Raw genomic sequence first — 15,687 nt, 5'->3', positions numbered from 1 at the left:
TAAATTTCCACCAATTTTTTTAAAAAAAAAATGCAAAAACATGTTATTTCTTTTCAAAAAAATTTCAAAAATCCAAAAAACAAGTTCTTTTATTTCTCCAATTTGCCCTCCCATGTAAATGAATAAGTGTGGGGAGGGCCCAAAAAAAAAAAAAAAAAAAAAAAAAAAAAAAACAAAAACATGCATTTTCATTTTAATTTCCTCTACACATTTATTTCCATTTGGAAGTAATGTAAATAAATAAGTGTGGGGAGGAAATTCATTTATTCAAAAAGCCAACAATAAGTCCTTTACTTTTTCAAAAATTCAAAACAACAAAAATATGTTCTTACTTTTTCAAATATTAAAAAAATACAAAAAATATGTATTTCTTTTTCAAAAATAGAAAATCCAAAAATATGTTGTTTATTTTCCCTATTCTCTCCCTATACTTTGTTCCATTGAGGACAATGTAAATTTCAAGTGTGGGGAGGGAAATATCCACTTTGTGAATATTTGTTTATATTTGTATATACCTTTAAATTTGATAAAAATTCAAAAAATGCCTAAAAATTGAAAATTTTTAAAAATTACAAAAAACATTGCATTGTATATATATGTTGTTTGTTGGCTAACCTTTGGCATAGACATCGACCATTCGAGGCAAAAAGGAGCTAGAAGACGCTTGGTAAACTCGTTCTAATCTCTTACTCCTTTACCGTTCTTTCTTTTTATCTCCTGAATATATGAAGGAGAATGGGATTTTGTGCCTTGGATGTTCCCTTGGGGAACTTGTGGATTGTTGGTGTTGATGTGATGCTAGGACTAGTCAAAGTATACATGTTTTTCAATTTAAAGTTTCACATCCGTTTGTATATAAATGTTTTGCATGAATGTGGTCTATGAAGGGAACCAAGTACCCCCGTGATGAGTTATGCGTCCAATTGTGCCTTTCCCCTCCCCGTGACTCGCACCCGTGACCTCTTAGTTAGCCGAGGGAGGCGGGCTCGACCAACGAGTTTGGACCGACCTTGTGAAGCCTAGGGCCGTAGGCTAGACCTAAGGCTCGACTTAGCTACTCAAAGGTAAGGGTAGAGCCTCCTAGGGTGGGTACATTCATACCCCGCCCTCATCTAGGTTTGAGAGTAGGCCTCCTCGCGAGGCGTGTCACATCAAGACGCATAAGTGTGTCATTTTGTCCTTAGACCGTGAAATTGCATTACATTTTGTGCACGTGATATGAAGGAAAATCAGTTTGTATGAACCTCACATAGCCAAATAGCCTTGTTTTGTCCCTTCCATTATTTCCCTTTTTGTTTCACCCCCTTTGAGCTTTAGCCTTTTCATTTGGCAAACCCACCAAAATAGCTACATCCCATAACCACCCTTCCTTAATCAAGAATTGGTCGGTCTTGTAGTTGTGTTGTAGGAGGTGATTTGGGTCTTGATGGTGGATAGTGTACATGTCCACTTGGGTCGGAATTCGGTGTATGTTTGGCATTGTAAATAAATAAGAGGTTTTGAAAAAGAAATGGAAAACAAAATAGAAAAATGAAAAGGTTGTGGAAAATCCAAAAGAATTAAGTCATGCGTGTTGTATATATTTGTTGTCAAGAAAAGAAAAAGGCAAGCAACACCCCTCCTCATCATTAAACGGGGTAGAAAAAGCCGTTGCTAAATAAAAGGGCAAATTGATGTTTTTCCAAAATGAGTCGGGTTTACACATTTTTTGCATGGTTTGGGAAACCGAGCCTTTGTTACGGTGTAGACGTTACCATTTGTTGAAATAAGAGGAGTACTTTCAAAGTTTTTCCAATTTGAGTTGGGTTTATGCAATTTTTGCATAGTTTGGGTGATCCTTGCTATGTTAGGGCATAGACGTGTCTCATGTGTTGCAATAAGAAATGGGTTATGATGTGTCGGCAATTCTTGATTTGAACTCCACATATCCAAACGATGCTTGCACCAATCCCGTTTTGACCTACTCCCTCGCCCCGTTACAACCCTTGCTTCATATCGTGTGCACTTTACTTTTGTTTGCATTTCGTTGGACATAGGACGATCTTACACATTAGATTGCGGGCACGTTTTCGCTAGTCGAGTTAGGAGAGTGATTTTGGTTACTTTTTGCACAAAAATCACCTTGTTCTTTCATTGAGTGACGAGTGAAAACCGCGAGGATGTCGTTGCCTAAGTCCCCTTAGTCATGGGCCCGTTGGTTGAATCTCGTGTCGGTTCGGTAATTCTCTGCGGACTTGCCTACTTCCCCTTTCCCCGCTCTTGAATGTGTTTCTTGAGCATTGGTCACACGAGGGTTGCTTGAGTCATGCTTAGGGGGTTGGCACCTCCATTGGAACTTCTGAGACGGTACTCCCGACCACGACCACGTTTAGTTGCTTGAAAATTCGGCCACTTAGATGAGGAAAGTGGACCATTTTGTTAGATGCATTCTATTGTTTGGTTACATGCTTTCATGATAGTTGCATCGCATTTTTGTAGCAAGACCCAACTTGCCTTGCAATAGGGCGCTTTTCCCTCATGAGTGTCAAATTGTGAGTTGAAGGGGCGTTGAGTGCGCTAATACTCGATCAGTTTAGGTAGTAGCTTAGTTGAGTGATGCTTATATTGTGCACCCACTCGCCATATCTATTATAGTAGGGACTTGTACATTGATTTTGGACTTACTCGAGGACGAGTAAGGTTTAAGTGTGGGGAGGTTTGATATATGATTTATTTACACCTAATTTCCCTCTTTCTTTTATGCATTCCGACTCATATCGAGTCGGTTTCGTGTGCCTTTCCTTGCATTTTGTGCCCAATCCCCGTACTTGTTATTTTGTGTATCCTTTTGCAGGAACCGAGTCGAGTATAGAGGAATTGGGGCAAGAAAGGGCATTCCAATGCCTTTACATGAAGAAGAGGTGAAAAATACTGAATGTTGTGTTCTGCCGGCAGACCGGCAGCCGGTCTGGCCACCGGCAGAACACGTCCCAAGCCTTGCCAAAGAAAATGAAGAAATGACCTGAGTATTGTGTTCTGCCGGCAGCGGCCCACCGGTAGAAGACAGCATCCTGAATTAAATTGAATTGGAAGAGAAAAAGAAGCTTGACCTCGCTACCGGTTGGAGCACCGGTAGCCGGTCCACCGGCAAGACGCAACATCAAAGGAATTTGAAGACTTTGAAGGTAGTGTTCTGCCGGCAGGCCGGCAGCCGGTCCACCGGCAGAACACACTTGTCAGCTAAATTTCCAAAGTTGAAGTTATTTTGACCGCCCTGCCGGTAGGAGGACCGGCAGCCGGTCCACCGGCAGGACGCGACAGCTGACGAATTTGGGCTTTTCTTCTCTTTACTCTTCTTTTCTTCTAAATCTTGGGCAAGACTATAAATACCCCCTCCTTAAACCCTTTGTACATACAACCCTAGATCTCAGATTATTTCATTTTCCAAGTTTAAAACTTTGTTAATCATTTTGTTAATCATTCCTTAATTAGACAAGTTCTTCAATTAAGTTAGCAATAGAAATTGGGTTGTAAGAAGATTGAAGGTTTCTCCTTCTTTGTTATTCTATCCTAATTCCTTCCTTGCTATTGAGTTGGTATTATTTCTTTCCCTATTTTCATTAGTTTACATTTGCTTTCCCTTTAAGTTTGTTTAATTGTTTTGTTAAATTTGCATCCTTGTTGTTTGATTGTTGTTGTTTTTACTCTTGTTCATCTTTTCTTTGTTCATCCTTGTTATTTACACCCAAAGATTTTATCTTTGAGTTGATTGTGTTAAAGATTGTGTCTTTTAGTTTACTCATCCTCATTATTTAATTAAACCATCTTTCTTTATAACTATTGTTGGATTGTTGCATGTTTAGAAGTAGAATTCATCCTCCCACCATGTTTATGCTTAAAGACTCCATCTTTATTCTTTATCTTACCTTTAGTGACATGAGTGAGTAGTTACCCTTCTAGGGTTTAGGGGGAGTCTAAATAGGATTATTGGGCATGATAGGTTGATAGTTTTGAGTCTTTGGTGTAGGAAATTGTCTTTCTTAGCATTGCATACAAGGTGTTTGACGAATTGTGTGAGTGAAAGCTTGTGCCTTTTGTCTTAGTAGCTTAATTCCTCCTTTGAATGAAAGTTTGTTGGTGGTCTTGTTGCATGTTTTGAAATAGTTGTTGCTCAATGAAAGTTGGTAACCACCCCTTGGACAAACCCCTCACCTTAGACTACTTTAATCGACTTGTCGCCCATAGTCCATTTAGATGACCCCGAAGACCCTAGTCCTTTAATCAATCGAATACATACTTCATAATACTTTGTTTAGTTGCATCAAGTAGGTAAATCAAAACACTTTCTCTTTATTTTCGACTAGACTTGACTTTTAATTAGGCTAAGTAGAAACCCCCGCCGTCTTCGTGTTCGACCCCGATTTTAGACTAAATTGGGTTATTCTTGTTGGTGGTAAGTGTGTTGACCCTCACCGTTGAATTCTTACCCATCAGTTCCTTAAAGTATTTAACCAATTTCATTAATATAATTTTGATAGTGAATAACGGTGTGCACCGAGGTGTTTGTTATAACACCGTTTGTGGACTATCATAAATGGGAATTGATATTGGTTGTTTTGTGAGATCTCATTTTTAGTTGATCATTTTGCATAACGGATCAATTAGGGACTTGGTTATAAAGTCGGTTGACGAGATGAGACTAAAACTCGTATAAGATACTTGGCGATAGGATACCAAATTCCCCTCTAATACAATATTAGAGGTTGAATTCAATGTGGAAGGCCTATTGTTAAGAGATTGAAGCACACGATAATTTATATACCGAGGTGTGTGCGCAGACTTGCATGTTGTAAGGTTGATCTTTTGAAAAAGTGTGTTTGCAAGGACACGATGAAAAAAATCAACCTACGTGAACATGAAGTACAGCCGCTTCAAGGGAGTATGGGTTTGACTCCTGCTATGTTCATGAATAGATATGGGACACTAGGATAGGCTTGTAAATAAGTCTCGGTTTTGTAACTTTAGAAGTAAATTAATTTATGTGTGAGTTATCTTCATGTATTCAAAATGGGTAGAAAGGGTTCAATGCTTAGTCACACCCCGATACTCGAATATTTGGAATGTGTAATTTCACTAAGTGGAAATTCAATCTTCGTGACATTTTCATTTATGCATAAATTGGTATGTTTGTTAGCTTTTTTAAAAATCTTGAATTACGCTTAAATGGGGGAGGAATGTTGGTAATTTAAGTGTAATTACCAGTTCATTTTGGCGTATTTAAGTTTGGTTCGTCGATGGGTAATTTCTAAATGATATAATGTGAGTTCGGGAAGTACGGAGAGTACACTTGCATAATTATTACGGAATTACGGTATAGTTTTCATTCGAATAACTATGACGGGGTTGAATCTGGTTGAATTTATGAAGAGTAATAACTATTAATAAATACATTCTCCCCTTTTCCCCTTCATATCTATATAAATAGACATGGGGAATGTGAAGATGACACACAGAAAAAGAATCTCATATTTGCATCATAGAATGATCTAACAATCTACACACAATACTTCTGAATTACTTCTTTGATTTTTGGTTTGTGCCCAAAATCAGAGGGACACCGTCTTATCTCCTGTCATACTGTCATAGCCTTTCACAGGGACCAGGGTGTTGGATCAGAGGTAGGCATTTGAGCTTCATTATTATCTTCTTAATTTGAGCCTCTACAGTCTGAGACCTGTCAAGTTTTCACTCCAGCCTGCATAAATTTTTTTGATACCATATATAGTATATGCTTGTATTCATTACGTACATCACACATGATTCTTTTCTTCAGTCTGGTAAGTCCGCATGTAAATTGTAATAGTCCACCCAAGAGTATTATCTCAGTCCCAACCACTTCTTCAGGTAGGCAAGGATTAGGGAGTTGTATTCACAGTCTGTTTCTTCCTTACTTTCACATAGACAGCAGCTTCCACTATCACTTTTATTCCCAGATTCTTTAATTTAGCTTTTGTGTTAATAGCCTAAACTTACCTACACAGCAAGGTTCCATAAAATAATATTCTTAAGCCCTAAACTTCCTTCATGTTTGGGTGAGCACACATTATCACAGGCTACTAGAGGGGCTCTAGTGTACTCAGTTCTTCCTCCCAAAGGAAATAAATAAAGCATTGTTGAAGTATAAGACTTTTAGTGTATTCTAGAAGTTTCCGGAATGTTCTAGATTTATCCGGAATGTGCTAGAATAATATAGAAACAACTAGAATAATCTAGAAGAGTCTAGAAGGATCTAGAAGAGTCGTGTATGTTCTAGATTTATGTAGAACAACCTAGAACCTTCTAGACATGTGTATAAGTGATAAGGAACTCTAGAGAGTTCCGTGTCTAGGTCACTCTAGAATGCTCCATTCTAGAGTGTTCTTGGGTTGTAGAAGGAGGAGGAGTTCTATAAATAGAGGACCTCTCCCCTCATTTGTATGAACCAAGTGTATCCCAACAAATTCACAACAAATCAATACACAAACTAATTCCTTTAAACTAAACTCCAACTAATCAACCTTCAACTAATCAACTAAACAAACAACTAATCTCCACTCTACTTCTTATACTCCCCCATACACCAACAAGTGGTATCAAGAGCTCTAAAGATCTTAGGGCAACAAAATAAAACTATGGCTTCCGCATCAAACACTGCATTGCCCGCTCCTCTAGATTTTCTAGATTTATTTAGAGGAGAAAATTACGACCATTGGTGCATTAAAATGAAGCTCTTCTTAAAAGCAAATGCACTCTGGGAGATAGTGGAAAATGGTCCCCAAAAACAACAAGGTGTTCCTGTAATACCCGCCCTTTTAGAGACCCGTTGACCAGCGTTGACCGACCTTGGGAGGGGTAATAGCCCTTAGAAGTGCGTACCAAAGTTATCTTGTGTCTTGTTTTATAGGTGGTACTCGATAGAGTAGAGGCTACTCGATCGAGTAGCTTGGGTACTCGATCGAGTAGGGGCCACTCGATCGAGTAAGCGGGTTACTCGATCGAGTAGCGTCTTTTTAGCGAGGGTTTATAATCGCGTTTTGTTAAAACCGCAAATCATTTCCGCCTCATTTCTTCAGCCCTTTAGGTCGCCTCCTTCCCTTCCCTTCACCATATACCTTCCATGGAGGCCATTGAAGTTCCTTGTGCCTTAGGAGTGCATAGCTTGAGTCGGGTAGCGGTCCTTTGCCAGGTTTCCTCTTGTAGGTATGTCGTCATCATCACCCGTATCTTTGTCTTTGAAGTTAGGGTTAGCTTGGTAGCGATAGATGTTTGTATTGTGTATATAGGTGTTGCTTGATTGCTGAGTATTGCGTATATGGGCATGGAATCGTTGTAGTCGCTTAAAGGTAGGTTCGCCTACTCAGTTTCTGTGGATGGTCTAGTGTGTCGGTTGTTGTGTCGTGGTTGTTGTGTTGTGTGGCAGAGTATATGCGGTAGTCGGTTGATGTATACAGTTTGTTGGTTGTTGTTGTATTGCAGCTGTCTGTGTTTGATTGTCTCTGGTTCTCGAGGTGCATCTTCGGCTGAGTGGAGTCACTTGCGGGAGTGGCTTCACGCCCTAGTTTCGCCCTCCGTGGAACCCGCCACGAGAGGGGATGTGCACATTAATGGGACAGGGTTATCTCTCGGTATGATGAGCGGGGCTTAGGTGGGAACGACTGCGGTCCCCCACTGGCAGGGCTGGTCCAGTGGACAGTCGGTGATGGAGATTGATTGGAGTGGGTGTGATCGTGTGTGACTGGTTGTGTTTATATTGTGTTGACGATTGTTGTTGGTTTGTGTTCTGTCTTACCTCAGTTGCTGACCTTGCGTGGTTGTTTTGTTTGTTTATGTGTCTGCCGTGATCCCTTATGGTGAGCAGTCAGTCTTAGCAGGTGTTGATATGGTTGATAGCTGGAGTTCTGGCGGGGATGAGTCGTCACGAGTTATGCTAGAGATAGTGTGTAGCTGACGAGTTGTATCTTTAGTTTGTTAGTTGGATGTAACACTTGTAATTTAACTATAATTGTTCTTTTATCGACTTTTGATGATTACTTACCTCGGGCAACCGAGATGGTAACGCCCTCATATGCTAAGGAAGGTCTAGTTAAGGCTCCTCGGTATATGAGGGTGTTACAAAGTGGTATCAGAGCGACGATTTTGGAACCTGTAACAAATGAACCTAATGAACGTAGTGAGTCTAATAAAATGAACCTGGTGTATGTATGATGGGAGCCCCAGCTGATGCTAGATTTTGGGTGAGTAGGCGCCCTCATTTCAAAATCTTGGCCCCATTGTACTTAAGCCAGTCACTGGGTATGGGAATGTGGAGTCCGTGAGTATGTGCTTAACGAGTATGTTGATTACGTTGGAACTATCTGTGGTTGAGTCTTTGTTGAAGTTGATATAGGCATGATAGTTGCATCCGGACCGTGCACGGTGAAGTTTTGGTAGAATTAGTGAGTATATGTGATGATAATGAAAAACGTAAAAAAAAAAGGTTTTATTTAATCGAAATGCGTGAAAAGTGTATAAGTGTGTGCTGTAGTATGAAAAGTGGTCGCGTTGGTGGTTGCTTCAGGTTGTTAGTGATGGTGATCCTATATGAGTTTATAAGTCTTATCGTAGCTATAATGATGATAGTTAAAGAAGTGTTGAGTTATAGTATGAGAAATAGCAAATAGTGATGCGTATATGCAATGTTTAATGGCTGAAAGTTTCCGCTTGCGTGGTGATTAATTTGTGTAGAATAATTTGTTTATGTTGAAACTGGAACATGATAGTAATACACTTGGATGACATGTGGAAAATTCATCGTTAATTATATGTTTTAATTAACGTAAGTATAAGTTGCTAGCGATGTGGTAAGACGAGCTTAGACGTGACATAATGACATAATTGCGTATACGGATGACTCGATAGCAGGTAAACCATGTTGCGTAAAGTTTGTTGTAGCGTAATGTGATTTGAATCCTATCTGATGAGACCATATGATATATTTGAGTAGAAATGGTGATATATGAGTGAGTACGATAACCAGTGACAATTTCCGAACTTGATTTGGAATCGACACATGATATTGTTTTGCAGGAATCTTCAGTTAGTCTTATAATTCTGACCGAGTACTCAACCTTACTTGACCGAGTGCGAGTGCTTACTAGACCGAGTAGACCTCAATCGATCTAGTTAGGAAGCTATGACGTCGAGATGTAGGAATTTTCTGCGGATACACGACGAAATAGCACCTACTCGATCGAGTAGAGGGCACTCGATCGAGTACCCTAGGCACTCGATCGAGTAGGCTACAGTACAGTGGCTTTTATGGGTTTCTTAAAACCCTTATTCCTTCTCATTCTTCCTATTCTCTCTTCTTATTTCGAAACCTAATCTCTCAAACCTCTCAAGAACTCTCATATCTTTGTGGTTGGGGTGATTAATTTGGGTGGGTTTCTTTGTTTAATTTCGTTCTTTCACTTCCTACTTGATAAAGGTATGAATTTCTTTCTTAATTTTATGTTTCCATCACTTAGAATCTATTTGGAATGATAGAATAGTCTGAAATTTTGATTCATATGGGCGAAAAATTGCTTGTAATTGTTGTAATATGATCCACATGCTTTCCTTTCATGATTGTTGATGTTTATTGTACTAGAAAATAGAATAGAAATTGCAATTTGGAGACGAATTTTTCTAGGGTTTGGGAAATCAAATTGGTTTTGGGCGTTCCCTACATGTTGGATGATGAAATTGAGTACTATATGTTGCATATATCATGTTGGAAGTTGGATTTTGTGATTTTCACCTTAAAAGTTGTCTTAAAACTCCGTCTTAAAAGTTCCTCAAATTGAAATTCGTTTTCTATAATTGAGATTTTGGGTCGAATATGAATGTATATGTAAGAGTAAAGCCTTTGATATAGTAGTGGTGATGTTAAATCTTGAGAAATATGTCCAAATTGTTACAGCTATAGAGACCGTCTGACTATTTGAATTGAGCAGTTTGCTCCTAATGTTGAATGTTTGTAATGGTGTGTACTTAGTTGCCCTTTTATGAGCATACATGAATGTGTCACATGTTTTCAAGTATATATGTAGTAGTGTTTGAGCCATGTCTTGACAGTTGAAGTAGTCGAATAAACCATGTTTATCCATGCTAAATTTTTCACAGCTATAGAGATCGTCTGAAACGCTATAAACTGAATTTATATATCAAATTGGGAATTGGTTGGTGAAATGGTGTACATAGATAATTATTCAATGTTCAATTTGTGTAAATTACATGCTTTAAGTGCCTATGCTAGTATGTTTAAATTGTATGACTGAAACAAATGCCGAGGCTAAACTTGGGGACCCGCCAGAGTAAGAGGGGGGGGGGGGGGCTTCACAGCCCGAAATTGGGGAGGGTAGCGTACCGGTCGTACCGTCCGTACCCGAGTATCCTTCGGTAGTCTTTGTAGACTTCAAACAGAGAGAGAGATTTGTAGCGTTACAGAAACGCAAGATGAGACCCACCCGTTGTGTGGATACCACACTTCTTAATGACCTAGGAATTGAGACGGATGTCCGTCATATCTTTGAGACCTTGGGGTTCACGGGGTTGTATCGTTTGAGGAAGCATTCCTATCCTTTTCTGACTTTGGAGTTTATGAGCTCGTTTAAATACGAGCCAGCTGAACAGTCTGTTGAGTTCCGTCTTATGAACACGAGTTTTGTGTTGTCTATGGACCTCTTTGCTTCTCACCTTGGGTTGGCCAAGCCTCCACTACTACAGATACAGGCTATAACAACGGTTAAAAACCGTTGTTAAATAAAAAAGCGGATGTTGTTAAAGCGTCTGTTGTAAAAGGTTTTAAAAACGGTTGGTTTTCTTAAGGAACCCGTTGTTAAAACTATTAACAACGGTTTTAAGTATAAAAACCCGTTGTGGAAAATGTGACTCAATTTTGGGGGGAAAGTTATAACAACGGGTTTTAATATACAAAACCGTTGTTATAACTAAAGACAACAGGTTTTTTATAAATAACCGTTGTTGTTTGTTCTTAAAAAATAAAAAAAATTAAATTAAATATTACTAGATGCATGCATAATTACGGACCGTTATAATTCCGATGCATGCATTATTACTGCCATCCCTGTGCATATGAACGGTCAATATGGAATGAGAAGGGTTAGTAATAAGATTTGAAGCAGCAGAGAGAGATATGATGATGATTATGGCACAACTTCCTAACATATATATTAATTAAAAAATAACTCAAACCACACATTGCTTAGTATAAATACATGCATTATCTCACTATACATCTCCAAACCCTAACTGCTAAAACAAACTCCAAATAAACCCTACTTAATCTTTCAAACAAACTCCAAACTCCAACAAAATTAATGATATCATCCTTAAGACTCTTACTATGATCGAGAACAACAACAGTTTCATCCGCCGGTTGCTCCACATTGAGGAAAGTTTCAGGAGCTACCTTGCGGATGCTCGATCCATACAGAAGGACGCCAAAGAAGATGGCTTGACAGAGCAGCAGCAGTTGCAGCTATATGACGATATAACAACTGCTGAACGGAACCTCCAAATAGCCAAGGAGGAGAGGACGGATATCATAGAGGAGAATAAGACTCTCTATGAAAATATAAGAATTGCATTTTTATTCATGTAATTTTTTTTTAATTTATGTATATATATATATATATATATATATATATATATATATATATATATATATATATATATATATATATTAATTATGTTTATCATGCATTCCTCTCTATCATAAAAATTGCTTCTTCTTTGTTTTAGTTTATTTAATTTGTTTTACTAGCTAATTAAGTGAATAATACTTAAAGAAATAACATAATGGTCAATCAAAACACATACACATGCAAATGAAATAATTAGAAAAAGAAAATAATGACGATGAACGACGATGAAACCAACAGTGACGACGAGATTTACCTGATAATTAGAGAAAGTAAGAGACGATGAAATCAACAGTGACGGCGAGAAGATAAAGCGACGATGAGAAAGAGAGAAAGAGACGATGAGAAAGAGAGAAAGAGACGATGAGAAAGTGTGTGTTTTGTGTTTGTGTTTGTGTTTGTCTGCTGTGTTTGTGTTTGTGTATTAAGGTTTGTGTTTTGTGGCTGTAGCAGACTTGTGTTTGTGTGGTTTATAGTATGGAAGGTATTGACAACGGTTATTAAACAACAACCGTTGTCAAGTAAGTTGTAACAACGGTTGTAAAACAACAACCGTTGTCAAATAAGTTTTAACAACGGGTTTCAAAAGTAACCGTTGTGATTACTTTTCACTAACTTTGCGTCAATTTTGCGCCAAATTATTAACAACGGTTGTGCATGTGTTACCCGTTGTTAAAACTTATAACAACGATTTTTATAACCATACCCGTTGTAATTCATTTTAGTAAAATTTGCGCCATACATTCTACAACGTCTATTGTGATTTTTGTGAATAATCGTTGTTAAAGGGGCGTTGTAGTTGCCTGGATTTGTAGTAGTGCTCCCAAGGATTCCATCAGCGAGATTCCATCTGAGTGCGGTGTTTGCCGCCTTATGCCTTGTCTTTCCGGAAAGTCAGCTCCCACCTCCAGCAACATGTTGATTAATGATGTTCAACATGTTACTTTGAGGATCTTCCTGCGTTATATCTCAAATCTTCTTTATGAGAGGCCGGATATGAGTAAGCTGAACAATCACGAGTTGTTGCTTTTGATGTCTTATCTTAACCCGGAGCGGACTGAGAGTGTGGTCTTCAATACTCCTGCCATGGTCTGTGCTAGCCTTGCCTTGATGGCTACTTCTACCACTCGGTACTTGAGTTGTGGTGTTATTGCCACTCGGCTAGCTGAAAAGCTAGCCTCCTTTGAGGCTTCTTCTGAGTACATTCCCTTATCCACACCGGTGCCTACCATGGACAGAGACTACTATCTCGACCTGAAATGGTTGAGAACTTTAGCTGATGGTAGCCTAGCTTGGAGAGTGTGGGGTATGAGCTGGATGAGGATTCCGGCTCCTGAGCACCTCCCACCGACAAAGCCGTTAGACCCAGTGGTGGTAGCCGCTGACTCCAATGAGGAGGAGAAGGATGATGATGCACCCCGACAGTTACAGACATACCTCATTGATGGCACGATCCTTCAGGTGATGCCCGAGCCGAAGAAGGGGGAGAACGTGGCAGCAATGGAGGATAGGCCCAGGTTGGGGAGAGGACCTCGTCGTATGAGGGAGAGGACAGCTGAGACCAGACCACAGCCAGCGGCACCACAGCAGCACCCATTTCCTTGTTACCCCTACCTCGATACCCCAGAGACGCGTTCGAGCTACTTGGCAGAGAGAGTCTCATCTACTTTGACACTCCGGAACATGCATGAGATGGCGTATGCTCAGGGAATTGGGACCGAGGGACCACACCCAGTGTGGTGGAGCGGCGTTGGGGACTACAGTGGGGTTTTCCACTCTTACGGGGTGGACCAAACAGCATGGGGGATACCACAGTCCTTTGCTTTTGGTGGTTTGACCCCATGGTATGAGAGTCCTGGAGCTGGGGCAGGGATCGATGCGGGTCTTGGGTTATCGGGAGAAGGCACCTCGGGAGGAGATGGTGGTGGAGATGAGATGATGGATGAGCAGCAGCAGCAGGAGTGATACTCCTTTACTTTCTCTTTGTTTATGGTTGATGATGTTGTATGATAGTAGTCGTTTTTAGTTGGTACTTTTTACGTTTGGTTTGTATGGATGGCCATAAGGCCGAATTTGCTTAGCTTGAACTTGTTTGCAGGATTTTGGAGGTCGGGTTGTTATCCCGACTCGCGCTTATGTGACGTTTTATATACATATAGTGTTGTGACAGGAATTTCTAAGGTTTTGACCTGTGGCTACTCGACAGAGTGCCCCACACTCGGTCGAGTAGCTGCAGGTGTGACAAGGGTGGAGTATTCTGATCTGAGGCCTACTCGATCGAGTAGCCAAGACACTCGATCGAGTAGCGGGGACTCAATCGAGTACCCTATATACTCGATCGAGTAGCACTGTTACAGGAACTTTTCGTTAATTTAAAATTGTTTTAATGGTTATATCGTTACATGTTTTGGTGTTTAACATGGTTATTGATGATTAGTAACATGTTTGAACCGTTAATTTCATAAGTTGAAAGTCGTGTTTGGGTTTCGGATGCATATTCGTAACGAATAGTGAAGTAGTAGTTGGTTCTTATTGCATTCATTTTACATCTGTAACGTCTACTAACTATATTTCACCGGAGTTGTGTCCTTCCATATACAGATACAAATGGTATATACATGCATTCTTGACGGTGGCTAGTTATTCGTATATAGTTGCATATGCTTTTAGGAATTAATAGTTGTGTGAGTAATGAGTAATGTCAATAACGAATCATACGTGTTGGATACATGGCAAGAGGTAAGTTTTACGTAATATGTGCAATAATTCGGTGATGAACTTCGGGGACGAAGTTCCTTTTTAGAGGGGAAGAGTAATGTCGCAAAATAAAAGGCCGATATTACAATTATTTTATTGTTTGTTTATAATGTTTTTTTATTATTTCGGTTACATTTCTTGTATGAAACTATAATTGTTTTCGCTTGTTCGTTAGTAATTGTGTGTTGAAGTAAAAGTTGATAGTGTGCCTTAAAGGACGGTCATAAAGAGATAGTTATGATGTTACACAACGGAATAGAATCGTATCGTTGAGTAACATAGGGTGTTAATGTGATATGTTTCGTGTGGATGGTTGTGTACTAGTGAAAGTGTGATAGTGCGTGACTAAGAGTTGTGAGCGGCAGTGTAGTCGTTGGTTGTGTTGGTCCATGTTGTGAGGATGGTATTGCAAGTGGTAGGTTGTAGAGGTCGATCTTTATGGAGTGTTAGACAGCTGATGATGATGACATGGAGGATAGTATTTCCGGGGAGTAGTGACCTATATCGGAAGAGTTGTGATGTCGTTTTGTTTCCATATCTTGTGCTTTGGGTTAGGTGAGTGATAGGCTTATCGCGTACCTATGCAAAGATAAATTCCCTAAACACAAATAAATGTAGTAATAGGGGTCGAACCACAAGGAAACGGGAATTACGTTGTGAATTGCTATGGGTAGATTTTTATCAAGGTCGACTTCAATTTTGGTTTGATTGGTTTGTTTGATGATTAATGAAAATTGTAATGTAAATTATATGATAAAAGAGAGTCTAAGGGGTTCGGGTCACACATGCAAGGGTAAAAATACGATCATGATAAATTCGGTACTAATAACATTGTCAATTGCTTAGGCTTAGAGACACCCATCTTACGATATTAGCGTCAACCATAGACCGGGTCCTAGAGAAACTCTCGTCCATGACTAGGTCGTCCTACTATACATGCTTTGTCTAATTCAATTCCGTGCCTCTCGACTTATAGAACGAATGAACAAACTTAATCAATTGAATAAGGCCTTAAACAAAAATTAAACATTATGGCACAAGCATGTGATAGAAGCAATTTAGACAATATTATTATTGATCTATTTTATCAAGTTATATATTTGATTTATGCATGGCTCCCCTAACCCTTAGACTAGGAGATTTAGCTACTCATGTTAAAATGTAAATTGCAAACTATATTAAGAGAAATGATAAACATGATTAAATAATTTATATGAACTAGATGATA

This window comes from Silene latifolia, chromosome 2, assembly GCF_048544455.1.
Source record: "Silene latifolia isolate original U9 population chromosome 2, ASM4854445v1, whole genome shotgun sequence".
NCBI lineage: Eukaryota > Viridiplantae > Streptophyta > Magnoliopsida > Caryophyllales > Caryophyllaceae > Silene > Silene latifolia.
Note: the sequence above shows the minus strand (reverse complement) of the source record.